Source organism: Oncorhynchus kisutch, unplaced genomic scaffold (assembly GCF_002021735.2).
Source record: "Oncorhynchus kisutch isolate 150728-3 unplaced genomic scaffold, Okis_V2 Okis09a-Okis19a_hom, whole genome shotgun sequence".
In the NCBI taxonomy this organism is placed as follows: domain Eukaryota; kingdom Metazoa; phylum Chordata; class Actinopteri; order Salmoniformes; family Salmonidae; genus Oncorhynchus; species Oncorhynchus kisutch.
The window spans coordinates 6,096,014-6,117,549 of NW_022261985.1; the positions used below are offsets into that span (position 1 = coordinate 6,096,014).

At 43.6% G+C, this 21,536-nt stretch overlaps 1 protein-coding gene across 12 annotated transcripts in view; it reads right to left on the reverse strand.

The window, feature by feature from the left end:
• LOC109880169 (serine/threonine-protein kinase WNK1) overlaps nucleotides 1–2,002 on the reverse strand; it is a 191,590-nt gene extending 189,588 nt beyond the window's left edge. For 7 of the 12 annotated variants that reach the window (XR_004207029.1, XM_031815482.1, XM_031815484.1 and 4 more), the window contains exon 1: nucleotides 1,226–2,002. The gene's annotated coding sequence lies outside the window, so the exon portion shown is untranslated. Of the gene's footprint in view, nucleotides 1–614; nucleotides 1,130–1,225 lie in introns of those variants that run through there. The other 5 variants (XM_031815487.1, XM_031815486.1, XM_031815488.1 and 2 more) reach the window with 4 other exon arrangements.
• Nucleotides 2,003–21,536: the final 19,534 nt, after the last annotated feature.

Sequence of the window (21,536 nt, forward strand, 5' to 3'; positions counted from 1 at the left end):
GGGATGTCCCAAGGATTCAGTTTAAACTTTTCCATTGTGCAAGGAGGAAGGGTCCCCGATGAGTGGTTTGAGAACCACTGATATGGACGTGTGCGATTTGGGACGAAAAACAGTGTCGCATCTAAAAACGAATTAGCTCGCTACCCATTCCATTACTCTTGTTCAGAAATGTATGGACATGTCTGAATATTCATTAAAGCACCGGGGGGAAAAAATGTAATTCCCCATAAATGTACTATTTCTATTTTCCCACGAGTAATTTTCACTGGTAATGTATAATCTCGTTTACCAGATTTCCGACCATGCGCAGATAATTTATTAACTGAGATTTTTTTTTGAAATCCCAAAATTAAGATAAATCCGAAGTGACAACTGTAATTACAAAGATAATACAAAAAAACATCTGAACCTGGTTAAACATGACACACATGACGGGTCGTCAATCTGTGAATGGACGATCTCATTCATTTCGTGGGTCGAATCGATACCGTGAGCAAGCTAACAAAAAGAAAAATACACCGAAAAACATTGACGCTGTCAATAGTATCTGTTAACGGTGACTCGATTTTCTATTATATTTTCTTCCTTTCATAAATGTTACGTTATTCATTTACCTTTATTGAAGAGTACGCTCTGTGGCCTTTCCCTTCCCACTCGTCTTTATAGCTAGCTAGCATAACTGGCTAACCATGGTGGAATAGTTCGCTAGCTACACTTCTGCAGTGTTGTCTTGTCGAAGCTATAATGAATTCTACAAACTAACAGGCACATCTATCGACTGTCAAGGGGTCTGTACCCCAATGGGTCTGTACCAAAGCGAGTGTACAGCGAAATAGTTATGTATCGACAACTAGCTAGCTAACGTAGTAAGGTAAAAACCTCCGTAGTCTTGGTTACTTTACGCTCGCGCTGGATATGGATAGTCTCGCGCTGAAAATTACTTCCAAACAGAGCGCACAATGCAGATAAATAGTTAGTGTTTGTTACAACAAACTAGCAGTAATTGCAAGTGTCCAAATGCCAGGCACGTTAAGCAAACCCAGGCGACGCAACACAGAACGCCGATACGGTTTTCCACAGCACGCGCTATAGCGAGCCGTAGAAGTGAGCTAAAAAGCTATTTCGTAGCGAAACAGCCAAGAATCAAGCTAGATGTCATTAGCCTGTGTGTTAATATGCATGCACTTTCCAGCTATATCAACAACATGATTGGTAAAGGCATTACCTTTCGTATTATGGCCATTCTCCCGTAGAAGATCGGTTGGTTGATACTTGGAAGAGTAATTCAACAACAAAAAAATATGCAACGATAGTCCTAGTTACTAGTATTAGATCACATTCGTTTTATTTAAATGTGCAAGAATAAACGCGTATATCTACATTCCAAAGCGACCGTATGCGTTCTCAAGTCCTCTGTCTTTCATTGGCTTTAGCAGCTACCTCAAGCAGAGCGAGAAAGCCACGTTCATATCGGGGTTGAATCCCCTATGTATCCAGCAGTTCTTCTCTCCCTCCTATTAGATCAGAGCGGACAAAACAAATTCTCCATCTCTCAGCCGCAATTCAATTCCAGATGACCTCAATTTTACTCCATCTCCATGCGATTACTCAGCTACAGTTATATTACGATGTGAACACAGAAAGAGCAAGACAACCACTGCGGTTCAATTCTCGTTCACTCGTCTGTTCCAATGACTCCGTTCGAATCGAATTCGCTTTTGTTATCCACAAAACAGCAGACAGAAAATGACAACGCAATGTATGTAGGTAAAGACTCTCTCCTACGTGTCCACAGTCAGATGTTGCCGTTTCAGGTCGCTAACATAGCCTGCATACAGCTGTTTCCCCTTGGTTCGCTTCAACCACAGATGTAAGGTTTGATGGCGCGCCGACTGTGTATCTATCTGGTTGCTAACTGCTCTAGCCAAGCTATGCGCTCCCAAACTGCGTATTGACGTGGGGCCCTCGTCAGCCAATCGCTTTTTACCCCTTTTTTTATTTTTTTAAAATCAAAGACCTGGGGGATCGCGCCTGCTTCCACACTGTGGCGAGACCGAAGCCAGCGATAGCAGACTGGCTTCAACATTTTATACGGATACACTGTCCAAAAAGACCATGGAGTTTTGGGACATGTCACTTTTTATCCGGGGGAGAGTAGACTCAGACTGTCAATTTCCCTGCCCCCTAAAATGATTCAGCTATAACATAGTAGGCTAAGAAGAGCTCTTAATGTTACTGTCTCACAGTGATGCGTTATGATTTTGTGTGAGTGTGCTTTTGGTTGAAAATACCACTTTTTCATGTGGACAATGAACACCACTCATTTGAGCTTTTCTTAATGAGAATAATATACTTATTTGTAAATGTCAATCAGAGTACTCCTATTGAAATAGCATTACAATTAAATACATCTGATATAGCACCTGCGAAAAGTGCTTGTTTCCAGATGTTGGGATGGAGAGCCTGCGCAGAAGTGGATATTATCGAATTTGTACTCAATGAAGGAGGAAGTATAATCCGAGTATATTGACATTCATGATGTTTTGAAATCCATTTAAATTATATAAAGTATCTGAAATATATACTGTATATTACTTTGTGTGTTGTTCGAGTTTTGTGTCTGTCAAATTTAAAGTCCAGGTTCATCATTAAAAGCTATTCGTTTGGTCAGTGCAAATGTACTGCACTACAATTCCCAAGCACAACATTGACACACCGCGCGAGATCCACAAGGGGATTTTAGTTTTCATCGGATAATGATGTGTAAACCAGCCTAATGCGTTTGGCCCCATTCTTTCATTATAATGGATTGTCTTTGTCTGAAAGTTGTTGGTTGAATAAGCAATTGGAAACGTTTACATATTTGTCTTATTGTTTGTGAAAGTCATTGTATTACGTCACAGTATTGTTAATAACGTGCAAATCTTTCAACCTCTTTCAGAAGTAGGCTAGTTTGAAAATGTGTATTTATAGGGTGGTACAATTTCCTGCATTTTTCACATAGTTTTAAAAGACATACATCGACTTCCATAGGCTACCAAAAGTCCAGAACAATTTACAACCACTCTGACATGAAATTTGTGGTAACACCAGAACTGATCATGAGTTTTTAATGATGAGAACCAGCTTTGGCCTGAGAATGCCTCTAGCGTCTCACTGAGACAGCCATAAAGTAGCTTCTCAACAGAAAATTACCATGTCAACTGGGTTGATTTATTCTCTTCAAGTTGTCCCATATGCAACCTCTAACAATGGGATAGTCCTCTTTTGTAACTTCCTATGTAAGATCCAAACCAGTCTCTTTCTTTCTCTCTCTCACACACACACAGTCTCTTCAGCAGCTCTTCTATTCAGCTGACAGTTCAATGTAGATCGATGTAGACAGCCCTCATTCTGTATGCCAAATTGCACCCTATTTCCTATGTAGTGCACTACTTTTGACCAGAGCCTATAGGCTTATAGAGGGAATAGGGTGTCATTTTGAATGTAGCTTCAGTCTGTGTGGATGTGCTCTCTGCAGCCATTCCTCTGGGACCGGAGCTGCTCTCTTACCAAGCCTCAGCAGCTTGTCTGGGTAGTGCTGCTGACTGAGAGGTGCAGTTGGCTCCCCTACTCTTTGACCAACGCTGGGCTCCAATGCCAAGTGTCCAACAGGTGTCCAAGTGGCTTGAGAAATAGAAGCTCTGCCTGAATGGGATCTCTCCTAACGCAGACAGGAAGCAGTCGGAAATATAAAGACAGAAGCTATCACTACAATAATTAACAATGTAACATGTTTTGGTTGATATAGTAATAACAATATCTGTGTTGTCTATAAGGAGGGAACTTTGTCTTTTAAATTAAATATTGTTTTTGTTTTTATTACTGTTAAATATTTAGTAGGCAAGTTAATTCAGGCAAAAACAACTTGTCTGTAAGTCAAAGGCGAACCCTTAATAGAAGGTAGATGATGTACTAGATTGGGTAATGTTGGTGTTTTTCTCATTAGAGAAACCCTGTCATATTTAAACCCTTGCCCTAACACATATTTCCTGTTGGTGCAGAGTTGAGCAGGAAGTCAATAGCCTTTGAAGGCAGAAACGGTGGCACACACATACTGTACTTACACACGCACAGGGAGACACACTCACATACAGTCACACACATGTATGCATGCACACACACACACATATTGTACTCAAGCCAGCTCTAGTTGCAAAAAATAAATGTGTCACTGAAGTCAACACTGTAAATTCCAATAAAGTTACGCAATATTTTTGACTGCGGATTTTAACACATAGAATATATTTTGGACTGCGGATTTTAACACATAGAATATATTTTGGACTGCGGATTTTAACACATAGAATATATTTTGGACTGCGGATTTTAACACATAGAATATATTTTGGACTGCGGATTTTAACACATAGAATATATTTTGGACTGCGGATTTTAACACATAGAATATATTTTTGACTGCGGATTTTAACACATAGAATATATTTTTGACTGCGGATTTTAACACATAGAATATATTTTGGACTGCGGATTTTAACACATAGAATATATTTTGGACTGCGGATTTTAACACATAGAATATATTTTGGACTGCGGAATTTAACACATAGAATATATTTTGGACTGCGGATTTTAACACATAGAATATATTTTGGACTGCGGATTTTAACACATAGAATATATTTTTGACTGCGGATTTTAACACATAGAATATATTTTGGACTGCGGATTTTAACACATAGAATATATTTTGGACTGCGGATTTTAACACATAGAATATATTTTGGACTGCAGTTTTAATACAATCTAAAGTTCTGCAATATAAGTTCTGCAATATTCTTTTGATAATTTTTTCAAGTGTAGGGTTAGTGTAGTGTAGGATTAGAGTAGTGTGGGTTTAGTGTAGTGTAGGATTAGAGTAGTGTAGGGTTAGTGTAGTGTAGGGTTAGTGTAGTGTAGGATTAGAGTAGTGTGGGTTTAGTGTAGTGTAGGATTAGAGTAGTGTAGGGTTAGTGTAGTGTAGGGTTAGAGTAGTGTAGGATTAGTGTAGTGTGGGTTTAGTGTAGTGTATGGTTAGTGTAGTGTGGGGTTAGTGTAGTGTAGGATTAGAGTAGTGTGGGGTTAGTGTAGTGTGGGGTTAGTGTAGTGTAGGGTTAGAGTAGTGTAGGGTTAGTGTAGTGTGGGGTTAGTGTAGTGTGGGGTTAGTGTAGTGTAGGGTTAGAGTAGTGTAGGGTTAGTGTAGTGTGGGGTTAGTGTAGTGTAGGATTAGTGTAGTGTGGGGTTAGTGTAGTGTAGGGTTAGTGTAGTGTGGGTTTAGTGTAGTGTATGGTTAGTGTAGTGTATGGTTAGTGTAGTGTAGGGTTAGAGTAGTGTAGGGTTAGTGTAGTGTGGGGTTAGTGTAGTGTGGGGTTAGTGTAGTGTAGGATTAGAGTAGTGTAGGGTTAGTGTAGTGTGGGGTTAGTGTAGTGTAGGATTAGAGTAGTGTAGGGTTAGTGTAGTGTGGGGTTAGTGTAGTGTGGGGTTAGTGTAGTGTAGGGTTAGAGTAGTGTAGGGTTAGTGTAGTGTGGGGTTAGTGTAGTGTGGGGTTAGTGTAGTGTAGGGTTAGAGTAGTGTAGGGTTAGTGTAGTGTGGGGTTAGTGTAGTGTAGGATTAGTGTAGTGTGGGGTTAGTGTAGTGTAGGGTTAGTGTAGTGTGGGTTTAGTGTAGTGTATGGTTAGTGTAGTGTATGGTTAGTGTAGTGTATGGTTAGTGTAGTGTAGGATTAGAGTAGTGTGGGTTTAGTGTAGTGTATGGTTAGTGTAGTGTGGGGTTAGTGTAGTGTGGGTTTAGTGTAGTGTATGGTTAGTGTAGTGTAGGGTTAGTGTAGTGTGGGGTTAGTGTAGTGTAGGATTAGAGTAGTGTAGGGTTAGTGTAGTGTGGGGTTAGTGTAGTGTGGGGTTAGTGTAGTGTGGGGTTAGTGTAGTGTGGGGTTAGTGTAGTGTAGGATTAGAGTAGTGTAGGGTTAGTGTAGTGTGGGGTTAGTGTAGTGTAGGATTAGAGTAGTGTAGGGTTAGTGTAGTGTGGGGTTAGTGTAGTGTGGGGTTAGTGTAGTGTAGGGTTAGAGTAGTGTAGGGTTAGTGTAGTGTGGGGTTAGTGTAGTGTGGGGTTAGTGTAGTGTAGGGTTAGAGTAGTGTAGGGTTAGTGTAGTGTGGGGTTAGTGTAGTGTGGGGTTAGTGTAGTGTAGGATTAGTGTAGTGTGGGGTTAGTGTAGTGTAGGGTTAGTGTAGTGTGGGTTTAGTGTAGTGTATGGTTAGTGTAGTGTATGGTTAGTGTAGTGTATGGTTAGTGTAGTGTAGGATTAGAGTAGTGTGGGTTTAGTGTAGTGTATGGTTAGTGTAGTGTGGGGTTAGTGTAGTGTGGGTTTAGTGTAGTGTATGGTTAGTGTAGTGTAGGGTTAGTGTAGTGTAGGATTAGAGTAGTGTGGGTTTAGTGTAGTGTATGGTTAGTGTAGTGTGGGGTTAGTGTAGTGTGGGGTTAGTGTAGTGTATGGTTAGTGTAGTGTAGGGTTAGTGTAGTGTAGGATTAGAGTAGTGTGGGTTTAGTGTAGTGTATGGTTAGTGTAGTGTGGGGTTAGTGTAGTGTGGGGTTAGTGTAGTGTGGGTTTAGTGTAGTGTATGGTTAGTGTAGTGTAGGATTAGAGTAGTGTGGGTTTAGTGTAGTGTATGGTTAGTGTAGTGTAGGATTAGAGTAGTGTGGGTTTAGTGTAGTGTATGGTTAGTGTAGTGTAGGATTAGAGTAGTGTGGGTTTAGTGTAGTGTATGGTTAGTGTAGTGTAGGATTAGAGTAGTGTGGGTTTAGTGTAGTGTATGGTTAGTGTAGTGTGGGGTTAGTGTAGTGTAGGGTTAGTGTAGTGTAGGATTAGAGTAGTGTGGGTTTAGTGTAGTGTATGGTTAGTCTAGTGTGGGGTTAGTGTAGTGTAGAGTTAGTGTAGTGTAGAGTTAGTGTAGTGTATGGTTAGTGTAGTGTAGAGTTAGTGTAGTGTATGGTTAGTGTAGTGTGGGGTTAGTGTAGTGTAGAGTTAGTGTAGTGTATGGTTAGTGTAGTGTAGGATTAGTGTAGTGTATGGTTAGTGTAGTGTAGGGTTAGTGTAGTGTAGAGTTAGTGTAGTGTAGAGTTAGTGTAGTGTAGAGTTAGTGTAGTGTGGGGTTAGTGTAGTGTAGAGTTAGTGTAGTGTAGAGTTAGTGTAATGTATGGTTAGTGTAGTGTGGGGTTAGTGTAGTGTAGAGTTAGTGTAGTGTATGGTTAGTGTAGTGTAGGATTAGTGTAGTGTATGGTTAGTGTAGTGTAGGGTTAGTGTAGTGTAGAGTTAGTGTAGTGTATGGTTAGTGTAGTGTGGGGTTAGTGTAGTGTAGGATTAGTGTAGTGTATGGTTAGTGTAGTGTAGGGTTAGTGTAGTGTAGAGTTAGTGTAGTGTATGGTTAGTGTAGTGTGGGGTTAGTGTAGTGTAGGATTAGTGTAGTGTAGGGTTAGTGTAGTGTGGGGTTAGTGTAGTGTGGGGTTAGTGTAGTGTATGGTTAGTGTAGTGTAGGGTTAGTGTAGTGTAGAGTTAGTGTAGTGTATGGTTAGTGTAGTGTGGGGTTAGTGTAGTGTAGGATTAGTGTAGTGTAGGGTTAGTGTAGTGTGGGGTTAGTGTAGTGTGGGTTTAGTGTAGTGTGGGGTTAGTGTAGTGTGGGGTTAGTGTAGTGTAGGATTAGCGTAGTGTGGGATTAGCGTAGTGTAGAGTTAGTGTAGGGTTAGTGTAGTGTAGGGTTAGTGTAGTGTAGGGTTAGTGTAGTGTAGGGTTAGTGTAGTGTAGAGTTAGTGTAGTGTAGAGTTAGTGTAGTGTATGGTTAGCGTAGTGTAGAGTTAGCGTAGTGTGGGGTTAGTGTAGTGTGGGTTAGTGTAGTGTAGGATTAGCGTAGTGTGGGGTTAGTGTAGTGTGGGGTTAGTGTAGTGTAGGATTAGCGTAGTGTGGGGTTAGTGTAGTGTGGGGTTAGTGTAGTGTATGGTTAGTGTAGTGTATGGTTAGTGTAGTGTATGGTTAGGGTTAGTGTAGTGTGGAGTTAGTGTAGTGTGGGGTTAGTGTAGTGTTGTGTTAATGTATGGTTAGTGTAGTGTGGGGTTAGTGTAGTGTAGGATTAGTGTAGTGTGGGGTTAGTGTAGTGTATGGTTAGTGAAGTGTATGGTTAGTGTAGTGTATGGTTAGTGTAGTGTATGGTTAGTGAAGTGTATGGTTAGTGTAGTGTATGGTTAGTGTAGTGTATGGTTAGTGTAGTGTATGGTTAGTGTAGTGTGGGTTAGTGTAGTGTATGGTTAGTGTAGTGTATGGTTAGTGTAGTGTGGGTTAGTGTAGTGTATGGTTAGTGTAGTGTATGGTTAGTGTAGTGTGGGGTTAGTGTAGTGTATGGTTACTGTAGTGTATGGTTAGTGTAGTGTGGGTTTAGTGTAGTGTGAGATTAGTGTAGTGTATGGTAGGGTTAGCATAGTGTATGGTTAGTGTAGTGTAGTGTAGGGTTAGTGTAGTGTGGGGTTAGTGTAGTGTAGGGTTAGTGTAGTGTGGGGTTAGTGTAGTGTAGGGTTAGTGTAGTGTATGGTAGGATTAGTGTAGTGTATGGTTAGTGTCTGGTAGGATTAGTGTAGTGTCTGGTTAGCAACATTGTCCATCAATAGGGATGACTAACGTCCTGTCCACCACATCTCTATAATGTAGTGTATGTTAGGACATTGTCCATCAATAGGGATGACTAACGTCCTGTCCACCACATCTCTATAATGTAGTGTATGTTAGGACATTGTCCATCAATAGGGATGACTAACGTCCTGCCCACCACATCTCTATAATGTAGTGTATGGTTAGCAACATTGTCCATCAATAGAGATGACTAGCATCCTGTCCACCACATCTCTATAATGTAGTGTAGGGTTAGCAACATTGTCCATCAATAGAGATGACTAGCGTCCTGCCCACCACATCTCTATAATGTAGTGTATGGTTAGTGTAGTGTAGGGTTAGCAACATTGTCCATCAATAGAGATGACTAGCGTCCTGTATGTTGACATTGTCCATCAATAGGGATGACTAGCATCCTGTCCACCACATCTCTATAATGTACATTCAAAGTCTTTTCTGCTTTCTCAAGTCTCAATACACTTTGGGAAATAAACAATAAACATATTTTCCTGCTGTAATTTTCAAAAAACACCAATGACCCCATTCCTTTATTAAACAGGTGATGTAATAGAGTGTGTTTGCGTTGTCATGTATTTAATATTGATTACCTCTGTGGAGTGATTCTGATCAGGGGTCATTGGTGTTTTTGTCTTATGGCTGTGACCTTGATACATACCAAATGGCAACCTATTCCCTATATAGTGCACTACTTTTTACCAGAGCCCTATTTCCTATATAGTGCACTACTTTAGACCAGGGCCCTATTTCCTATATAGTGCACTACTTTAGACAAGGGCCCTATTTCCTATATAGTGCACTACTTTAGACAAGGGCCCTATTTCTTATATAGTGCACTACTTTAGACCAGGGCCCTATTCCCTATATAGTGCACTACTTTAGACCAGGGCCTGTAGTGCAGCCCTAAACTGTTCACAGGATAACACACTCACACAAATAGACCAAGGGAACCAGAAGGCTTCTGCAGAAGAAAATGCAGCGATAAGAAATGTGTCAAATGGACACTGAGTCTACAAAACATTAAGAACACCTTTGCCCTTAGAATAGCCTCAATTCATTGGGGGTACGAACTCTACAAGTTGTCAAAAGCGTTCCACAGGGATACTGGCCCATGTTGACTCCAATGCTTCCCACAGTTGTCAAGTTGGCTGGATGTCCTTTGGGTGGTGTTGCATTCTTGATAACCACCAGAAACTGTTGAGCGTGAAAAACTCAGCAGCGTTGCAGTTCTTGACACAAACCGGTGCGCCTGAGAACTACTACCATACCCTGTTCAAAGGCACTTACATTTTCTGTCTTGCCCATTCACCCTATGAATGACGCACATACACAATCCATGTCTCAATTGTCTCAATGCTTAAATCCATCATAGCTTTTACCTGGTCAGTCTACATCACGAAAAGAGCAGGTGTTCCTAATGTTTTGTCCAGTCAGTGTAGATATGCGACTGGTATAGAAATATAGATATACTACTACATGTACCCAGGAAGCAAGCTGGTATAGAAATATAGATATACTACTACATGTACCCAGGAAGCAAGCTGGTATAGAAATATAGATATACTACTACATGTACCCAGGAAGCAAGCTGGTATAGAAATATAGATATACTACTACATGTACCCAGGAAGCAAGCTGGTATAGAAATATAGATATACTACTACATGTACCCAGGAAGCAAGCTGGTATAGAAATATAGATATACTACTACATGTACCCAGGAAGCAAGCTGGTATAGAAATATAGATATACTACTACATGTGCCCAGGAAGCCAGCTGGTATAGAAATATCAAATCAACTTTATCTGACACATACGTCGATTACAACAAGTGTAGACTTCACCGTGAAATGCTTTCTCACAAGCCCTTAACCAACAATACAGTTCAAGAAGAAGAAAATATTTACCAAGTAGGCTGAAATAAAACGCAACAATAAAAAGTAACACAATAATTATAACGAGGCTATATACAGGGGGCACCGGTACTGAGTCAGTGTGGAGGCTATATACAGGGGGCACCGGTACTGAGTCAATGTGGAGGCTATATACAGGGGGCACCGGTACTGAGTCAGTGTGGAGGCTATATACAGGGGGCACCGGTACTGAGTCAGTGTGGAGGCTTTATACAGGGGGCACCGGTACTGAGTCAGTGTGGAGGCTATATACATGGGGCACCGGTACTGAGTCAGTGTGGAGGCTATATACAGGGGGCACCGGTACTGAGTCAGTGTGGAGGCTATATACAGGGGGCACCGGTACTGAGTCAGTGTGGAGGCTATATACAGGGGGCACCGGTACTGAGTCAGTGTGGAGGCTATATACAGGGGGCACCGGTACTGAGTCAATGTGGAGGCTATATACAGGGGGCACCGGTACTGAGTCAGTGTGGAGGCTATATACAGGGGGCACCGGTACTGAGTCAGTGTGGAGGCTTTATACAGGGGGCACCGGTACTGAGTCAGTGTGGAGGCTATATACATGGGGCACCGGTACTGAGTCAGTGTGGAGGCTTTATACAGGGGGTACCGGTACTGAGTCAGTGTGGAGGCTATATACAGGGGGCACCGGTACTGAGTCAGTGTGGAGGCTATATACAGGGGGCACCGGTACTGAGTCAGTGTGGAGGCTATATACAGGGGGCACCGGTACTGAGTCAGTGTGGAGGCTATATACAGGGGGTACCGGTACTGAGTCAGTGTGGAGGCTATATACAGGGGGCACCGGTACTGAGTCAGTGTGGAGGCTATATACAGGGGGCACCGGTACTGAGTCAGTGTGGAGGCTATATACAGGGGGTACCGGTACTGAGTCAGTGTGGAGGCTATATACAGGGGGTACCGGTACTGAGTCAGTGTGGAGGCTATATACAGGGGGTACCGGTACTGAGTCAGTGTGGAGGCTATATACAGGGGGCACCGGTACTGAGTCAGTGTGGAGGCTATATACAGGGGGCACCGGTACAGAGTCAGTGTGCAGGGGTACAGGCTAGTTGAGGTAATATGTACATGTAGGTGGGGACGAAGTGACTATGCATAGGTAACAAACAAACAGCGAGTAGCAGCAGTGTACAAGAGGGGGGGTCAATGTAAATTGTCCGGTGGCGATTTTTATGAGTTGTTCAGCAGTCTAATGGCTTGGGGGTAGAAGCTGTTGAGGAGCCTTTTGGTCCTAGGCTCCGGTACCGCTTGCCGTGTGGTAGCAGAGAAAACAGTCTATAACTTGGGTGACTGGAGTCTCTGACAATTTTATGGGCTTTCCTCTGACAACGCCTGATATATAGGTCCTGGATGGCAGGAAGGTTGGCTCCAGTGATGTACTGGGCCGTTCGCACTACCCTCTGTAGAGCACTACCCTCTGTAGAGCACTACCCTCTGTAGAGCCTTACAACGTTCGGAATGAGACTAATGTGAGGTCAAATAAATCATTCATTAATTAAGAAGACTAATTGATCAGATATTAAAATATCAGAAAAGTTGTATTAGGAAAATTATAACTTTGTAATCTGAATATTTTCCAAGGTGCCCCGACTTCCTAGTTAATTACAGTTACATGATTAATCAGTTTAATTGCGTAATAATAATTACAGAGAGTTATTTGATAAATAAGTTCAGTTTAATGATGCCAAAGACACAACAACATGTACCCAGAAAGCAAGCTGGTATAGAAATATAGATACACTACTACATGTACCCAGAAAGCAAGCTGGTATAGAAAAATAGATACACTACTACATGTACCCAGGAAGCTGGACCAAAATGTAATTGAATTGGGACAGAGAAAAATTTCACTTGTGTTATTATAAAATCAACACAGATTTGGGGCAGGGATCTTTTTAAACATAATATTTTTGAAAAGCAAGTGATCTGTTCAGTATTTGGGAAGGGAAGACTTAGTCAGTTGCACAACTGAATGCATTCACCCAAGATGTGTCTTCCGTATTTAACCCCTCTGAATCAGAGAGGTGCACTGGGCGGCCTTCGTCGACTTCATCGGCATCCGGGGAACAGTTGTTGGGTGTTAACTGCCTTGCTCAAGGGCACAATGGCAGATTTTTCCACCTTGCCGGATTAGGGATTTGAACCAGCAACCTTTTGGTTACTGGCTAAACCCGCTTAAAAACCTGAAGCGACTCTTACAGGAAAACACCACCCAAAAACGATCTTTTGGTATTTGTTTCATTAGTCCATTGTTGCTATAGTCCCAAAAATGTTTTGCATTTTAAAGTTTTCAAGATTTATAACTTTCAGAAAACAGAAATACAGCCGGTATGCAAAATACATCATACCGGCTGTATTTCTGTTTTCTGAAAGTTATATATCTTGAAAACTTAAAAATGCAAAACATTTTTGGGACTATAGCAACAATGGACTAATGAAACAAATACCAAAAGATCGTTTTTGGGTGTTGTTTTCCTTTAATGCATAGTACATTTCCTTTTATGATGCCATGGTTAAATGCCCATTGTTTTCACTCTGCTCCACTTGTGTAGAGCGCAATAATGAAGAGCACTGCAGTTGAGGAACTAGGCTGCTGCATTGAGCACTGAGCTCTGGTGAGGCAGAGTCAAACAGCACATGATTTTCCTGTTCTGCGAGGACATGAAAAACTAATTTAAACTAAAACCCAGAAAGCATTAAGTAAACGAACTGTCAATGGTAATTTGTGCCCGTCCCCCTCCTTTTCACAATACCTATTTACTCCCTCTTTACACCTTCACTAACCCCTCTGTTTCTCAATGACTCTTTGTCTTTTAGAATGTGCTTGAGGGCCTCTCACGTCAGTCAATACATTAGGGCTGGTTGGTGGTTATTGGCTTTTGCGTCCCAAATGTCACCCTCTTCCTTATGTAGTGAATATTCCTTATGTGGACCCATAAAGCTCTGGTCAAAAGTAGTTCACTGCTATTTGGGATGTGCCCAGGGTGACGTGGGGTTTGGTACATGTTTTATTTTCCCTGCACACAGAGGTTAGCAACACTCTGAAAACATTATAAAACACAGTAACCACCTCGTTTATTTTTCTTTCACAGATGCCCTCCCTCCCTCCCTCCCTTTCTCCTCACACCCTGTTCTCTCTTTCTTATCATGCGTGACACACGTGTTCGTTGTGTGGTCTTTCTCTCACTATACACCTTGTGAGGGCTATGACGCCTCCAGCACCCCCTTAACCCAGCCAAATGATGAATGATGATGTGGAAAGTGACAATTCATGGAATATCTGTTATAGACTTGATATAGGACCCCAGTGGTCTGTTTTAGACATGGTATAGGACCCCAGTGGTCTGTTTTAGACATGGTATAGGACCCCAGTGGTCTGTTTTAGACATGGTATAGGACCCCAGTGGTCTGTTTTAGACTTGGTATAGGACCCCAGTGGTCTGTTTTAGACTTGGTATAGGACCCCAGTGGTCTGTTTTAGACATGGTATAGGACCCCAGTGGTCTGTTTTAGACTTGGTGTAGGACCCCAGTGGTCTGTTTTAGACTTGGTATAGGACCCCAGTGGTCTGTTTTAGACTTGGTATAGGACCCCAGTGGTCTGTTTTAGACTTGGTATAGGACCCCAGTGGTCTGTTGTAGACTTGGTATAGGACCCCAGTGGTCTGTTTTAGACTTGGTATAGGACCCCAGTGGTCTGTTTTAGACATGGTATAGGACCCCCCCAGTGGTCTGTTTTAGACTTGGTATAGGACCCCAGTGGTCTGTTTTAGACTTGGTATAGGACCCCCCCAGTGGTCTGTTTTATACTTGGTATAGGACCCCCCCAGTGGTCTGTTTTAGACTTGGTATAGGACCCCAGTGGTCTGTTTTAGACATGGTATAGGACCCCCCCAGTGGTCTGTTTTAGACTTGGTATAGGACCCCCCCAGTGGTCTGTTTTAGACTTGGTATAGGACCCCAGTGGTTTTAGACTTGGTATAGGACCCCAGTGGTCTGTTATAGACTTGGTATAGGACCCCAGTGGTCTGTTTTAGACTTGGTATAGGACCCCAGTGGTCTGTTTTAGACATGGTATAGGACCCCCCCAGTGGTCTGTTTTAGACTTGGTATAGGACCCCCCCAGTGGTCTGTTTTAGACTTGGTATAGGACCCCAGTGGTTTTAGACTTGGTATAGGACCCCAGTGGTCTGTTATAGACTTGGTATAGGACCCCAGTGGTCTGTTTTAGACTTGGTATAGGACCCCAGTGGTCTGTTTTAGACTTGGTATAGGACCCCAGTGGTGTTCCCTACCTAAGTGCATGTCTTTGACTGTTGTTTCCTGTCTACTTTGGGCAAAAGCATGTTGTTTCCTGTCTACTGTGGGCAACGGCATGTTGTTTCCTGTCTACTGTGGGCAACAGCATGTTGTTTCCTGTCTACTGTGGGCAACAGCATGTTGCTTCCTGTCTACTGTGGGCAACGGCATGGTGTTTCCTGTCTACTGTGGGCAACAGCATGTTGCTTCCTGTCTACTGTGGGCAACGGCATGTTGTTTCCGGTCTACTGTGGGCAACAGCATGTTGTTTCCTGTCTACTGTGGGCAACGGCATGTTGTTTCCTGTCTACTGTGGGCAACAGCATGTTGTTTCCTGTCTACTGTGGGCAACAGCATGTTGTTTCCTGTCTACTGTGGGCAACAGCATGTTGCTTCCTGTCTACTGTGGGCAGCAACATGTTGTTTCCTGTCTACTGTGGGCAACAGCATGTTGTTTCCTGTCTACTGTGGGCAGCAACATGTTGTTTCCTGTCTACTGTGGGCAACAGCATGTTGTTTCCTGTCTACTGTGGGCAACAGCATGTTGTTTCCTGTCTACTGTGGGCAACGGCATGTTGTTTCCTGTCTACTGTGGGCAACGGCATGTTGTTTCCTGTCTACTGTGGGCAACAGCATGTTGTTTCCTGTCTACTGTGGGCAACGGCAAGTTGTTTCCTGTCTACTGTGGGCAACTGATTTGCCCTGCACTCTCTTCCAGTATTGGTTAACAAAGGCTATTTTCTGTATGGACTGGGTTGAAGGAGATAGGTAGCTAACACGATGACTGTATGTTACAAACCACAAGCTATACCAGGAAATTAGGGGGCTAAACTTCAGTGATCGAAAGGGAAGTGATGAACGTTAAGCTTATGCAACAAATTGTTCAACATCTTGGAGAAACTGGGAAACAATTTAGAATCGCGAATAAGCAGTTTGATATGTCGACACAGACGGATGTAAGAACATTCTCAGTCTTATGATATCGACTTCACTTTCCCTTGTGGCTGTAAGGAGGATGTATTGCTGCAGTGATCATGTTGCAGTGATGGCCGTGTCACTTCCTCTTGGTTAGTAGTATTAAAAGAGAGGATGAGGGTGTAACGGAGGAATTTTAGTTAAAGTTAAAGATATCCTTAGTCAGCTGCTTGGATCTGTATTACTCACCATGACTGTCTTAGTTATTACTCTATAACTCTGTTAACTAAATACTAACTTGCTTTGGTTAAAAGCAGTAGCATGGCCTGGGGAAGCAGGGTAGCCTAGTGGTTAGAGCGTTAGACTAGTAACTGGAAGGTTGCACGTTCAAAACCCCCAAGCTGACAAGGTACAAATCTGTCATTCTGCCCCTGAACAGGCAGTTAACCCACTGTTTCTAGGCCGTCATTGAAAATAAGAATTTGTTCTTAACTGACTTGCCTGGTTAAATAAAGGTAAAAAAATAAAAAGAAGCTGCTTGGCATATTTATTTAAAACGCCTGCAGTGACTCTTCTCACCAGCTGGGAGCAGAAGAGAGTCCAAAGACAAAATGCACTGAGCTTTATGTTTCCCCCATGGGGTGCCACTATTTTAAACGCATGGGGGAAATGACACCCTGCACGTGTACATGTTGCAACATTTTAAGCAATTATAGTCAATTAGGCATTTTTCCCTGTGGTTGGAGTAGCTTTGAAAAGGTAATTGCTTCAAACAGTAATTGCACAGGAACGCCTGAGGTCTGTGACTGCATTAGCTATAGAAGAGATATGTATTATCTGAGGGGGACAATGGGACCTTAATATTATCTAAACCAGGTTGTTGTCTCATCTTTAAGTTAGGATATATATTTTCTCACGACCCACAACTGTTATCTTGTGCCGTGTGGTTGTAGCATTTGCTATAAATTGCCCTCACAGATCCAACACACAGGATGCAGGTTCACCTGTGGCTTTCAATTCAGCAGATGTCCATAACAGCAGACAGATACATCAGAGGATTACATTTAGCCTCTTTGAAAATATTAAATATCCTTTTTGTTTTGCACAAATATCTTCTTTTTGTTGTTTTTTTGTATCAATGGGTCCAGTAATTTATAGTTTTCTGCATTCACTTTGAGAGCAATACATTTACATGGTAGTTGAAGCTTCTTAAATGGCCATAGTAATTGTGGGTTTCTCTCCAAAACACAATGCCTTCATTTTCCCTGGACGTGTATGGTGTGTGTGTGTGTGTGTGTGTGTCTTCCTGTCGACCTGCAGGCTCCTCAGGTCATTGTCAAACCCAGTGACACTGATCCAGCCCTGTGACTCACTTCCTGCTATGATATGCAATGTGATCATTATGTAACCTGTACATTCCCTCTACGCTCCCTGTGGGTGATGCACTTTAGTTTATGTTTATTCCTGAAAGTGGGCCTGAAAGTGGGCCTGAATGTGGGCCTGAAAGTGGGCCTGAATGTGGGCCTGAAAGTGGGCCTGAAAGTGGGCCTGAAAGTGGGCCTGAAAGTAGGCCTGAAAGTGGGCCTGAAAGTGGGCCTGAAAGTGGGCCTGAAAGTAGGCCTGAAAGTGGGCCTGAAAGTAGGCCTGACAATGCCATGAGTTGGAGTCAGTGGTTACCATCAGTTACCATCATTCATCAACGGGACCTATACACTGTCACACACACACTGACACACACACTGTCACACACTGTCACACACACGGTCACACACTGTCACACACTGTCACACACACTGTCACACACACTGTCACACACTGTCACACACTGTCACACACACTGTCACACACACTGCCACAAACACTGTCACACAAACTGCCACACACACTGTCACACACACTGTCACACACACTGTCACACACTGTCACACACACTGTCACGCACACTGTCACACACACTGTCACACACTGTTACACACACTGTCACACACTGTCACACACACTGTCACACACTGTCACACACACTGTCACACACACTGTCACACACACTGTCACACACTGTCACACACACTGTCACGCACACTGTCACACACTGTCACACACACTGTCACACACACTGTCACACACACTGTCACACACACTGTCACACACTGTCACACACTGTCACACACACTGTCACACACTGTCACACACACTGTCACACACACTGCCACACACACTGTCACACACACTGTCACACACACTGCCACACACACTGTCACACAAACTGTCACACACACTGTCACACACACTACCACGCACACTGTCACGCACACTGTCACACACACTGTCACACACACTGTCACACACACTACCACACACACTACCACACACACTGTCACACACACTGTCACACACAACTGCCACACACTGCCACACACTGTCACACACACTGTCACACACACTGTCACACACTGCCACACACTGTCACACACGCTGTCACACACTGTCACACACACTGTCACACACACTGTCACACAAACTGTCACACACATTTTCACACACACTGCCACACACTGTCACACACTGTCACACACACTGTCACACACACTGTCACACACACTGTCCCACACACTGTCACACACACTGTCACACACACTGCCACACACACTGTCACACACACTGTCACACACACTGCCACACACACTGTCACACACACTGTCACACACACTGTCACACACACTGTCACACACTGCCACACACACTGTCACACACTACCACACACACTGTCACACACACTGTCACACACAACTGCCACACACTGCCACACACTGTCACACACACTGTCACACACACTGTCACACACTGCCACACACTGTCACACACGCTGTCACACACTGTCACACACACTGTCACACAAACTGTCACACACATTTTCACACACACTGCCACACACTGTCACACACTGTCATACACTGTCACACACACTGTCACACACACTGTCCCACACACTGTCACACACACTGTCACACACACTGCCACACACACTGTCACACACACTGTCACACACACTGCCACACACACTGTCACACACACTGTCACACACACTGTCACACACACTGTCACACACTGCCACACACACTGCCACACACACTGCCACACACACTGTCACACACACTGTCACACACACTGTCACACACTGCCACACACACTGTCACACACTGCCACACACACTGCTCATTTGTCACGACGCAGAAACAAAACATTGTGACAGACAGACTGAACTAGTGGTAATGTAGAGGGTGCCTGGTCTGCATGACAAGGGAAGGAGGTTCCCCACCTGTTGAACAGGGTAGCAGCGTGGTTGTGACAAAGTCCCCACATCAAAGCTATAGTATGTGTGTGTGTGTGTGTGAGTGTGTGTGTGCATGTGTGTGTGTGTGTATGTGTGTGTGTGTGTGTGTGTGTGTGTATATGTGTGTGTGTGTGTGTGAGTGTGTGTGTGCGTGTGTGTGTGTGTGTGTGTGTGTGCGCCTCCCTCTCAAAGGCAACTGTACTGACACGTTGATGGACAGTGTTTATGTCATGCCTAGTAAATGACAGATGCAGTCACCTTTAGAGTGTGTGCTGTGGGAGTATGTTGTGTACAGAACCTTTACAAAGAAACAACTCATCTCCTCCCTAGGAACAGACTTGGGGTTCAGCTCATCTCCTCCCTAGGAACAGACTTGGGGTTCAGCTCATCTCCTCCCCAGGATCAGACTTGGGGTTCAGCTCATCTCCTCCCCAGGATCAGACTTGGGGTTCAGCTCATCTCCTTCCAGGAACTGGAGAGGTTATTGTAAGGATATGGTGTGTGGTTAGATAGACTATTTCGTTACCGTTCATTCTAGTTCTGATGTGTCGTCTGTGAGATCAGGGATGCATGAAACATTGGCTAGACAGTACAGTGTCTTCCTCCCCACTAACACATACACATGTATAGGATTATCTGTGTGCTGCAAGCTGTGGAGAGAACAGATGCTGAACAGTAGATGTCCTCCTCCCTAACACACGTGTTGTTATTGTCTGTGTGCTGCAGAGCAGAGAACATGAATGAATATATGGCTTATGTCCCAAATGGCACCCTATTCCCTAATATAGTGCACTACTTTTGGGGGCCCTGGTCAAAAATAGTGCACTAGGGTGGTGTTTGGGAAACGCACTTCCCGCACAATGTCCTTCTTCACATACAGAACCTTCTATCAGACCTGTGTTGTAGTCAGCCCTGTAGCAGACTTCTACCAGACCTGTGTTGTAGTCAGCCCTGTAGCAGACTTCTATCAGACCTGTGTTGTAGTCAGCCCTGTAGCAGACTTCTATCAGACCTGTGTTGTAGTTAGCCCTGTAGCAGACTTCTACTAGACCTGTGTTGTAGTCAGCCCTGTAGCAGACTTCTATCAGACCTGTGTTGTAGTCAGCCCTGTAGCAGACTTCTACTAGACCTGTGTTGTAGTCAGCCCTGTAGCAGACTTCTATCAGACCTGTGTTGTAGTCAGCCCTGTAGCAGACTTCTATCAGACCTGTGTTGTAGTCAGCCCTGTAGCAGACTTCTATCAGACCTGTGTTGTAGTCAGCCCTGTAGCAGACTTCTATCAGACCTGTGTTGTAGTCAGCCCTGTAGCAGACTTCTATCAGACCTGTGTTGTAGTCAGCCCTGTAGCAGACTTCTATCAGACCTGTGTTGTAGTCAGCCCTGTAGCAGACTTCTATCAGACCTGTGTTGTAGTTAGCCCTGTAGCAGACTTCTATCAGACCTGTGTTGTAGTTAGCCCTGTAGCAGACTTCTATCAGACCTGTGTTGTAGTCAGCCCTGTAGCAGACTTCTATCAGACCTGTGTTGTAGTTAGCCCTGTAGCAGACTTCTATCAGACCTGTGTTGTAGTTAGCCCTGTAGCAGACGAACACAGTAGACGAACATGAACACATTCCCTTCACAGGACAGGGGTCTTGGCTAAATTGAATTTATACTCCTCAGTTATCATCACAAATTCACTAAAGCCCATTGAAGCGTGTGTATTTTTGCTGCGAGGAGGTGGTCAGTCTATAGAAAATACATTCCTGATCCTCACCAAGAGCCACAAGGGACATATAATCATCAATAGTACAGTAGACTTATACTCTCTCTGAACAGTTTAATTACAGCAATAATAGATTGGATTGATGTATTTTTCCAGTGCTCAAAGCACTTTACCTAACGTGTGTATATACAGAATGTTATTCTGCCAAAGCTACAGTGGGATTTACTCCTCATATACTTTATCTGACCTCTGACCTCTTAGTACCAGGATGAAGAGACATGAAGCACCTCCCTGGCTGTGAGGTCTTAGTACCAGGATGAGGAGATATGAAGAACCTCCCTGGCTGTGAGGTCTTAGTACCAGGATGAGGAGACATGAAGACCCTCCCTGGCTGTGAGGTCTTAGTACCAGGATGAAGAGACATGAAGAACCTCCCTGGCTGTGAGGTCTTAGTACCAGAATGAGGAGACATGAAGCACCTCCCTGGCTGTGAGGTCTTAGTACCAGGATGAGGAGACATGGGCTACATCCCCATTCTCCTGAAGTGTGAACTTGTACACTTTCTTGCATCGATTTATTAACGATGGAAACTCCCACCTGCCAATGCTTCTACCAATCCTATCCCTTTAAATCTATGATGGGTG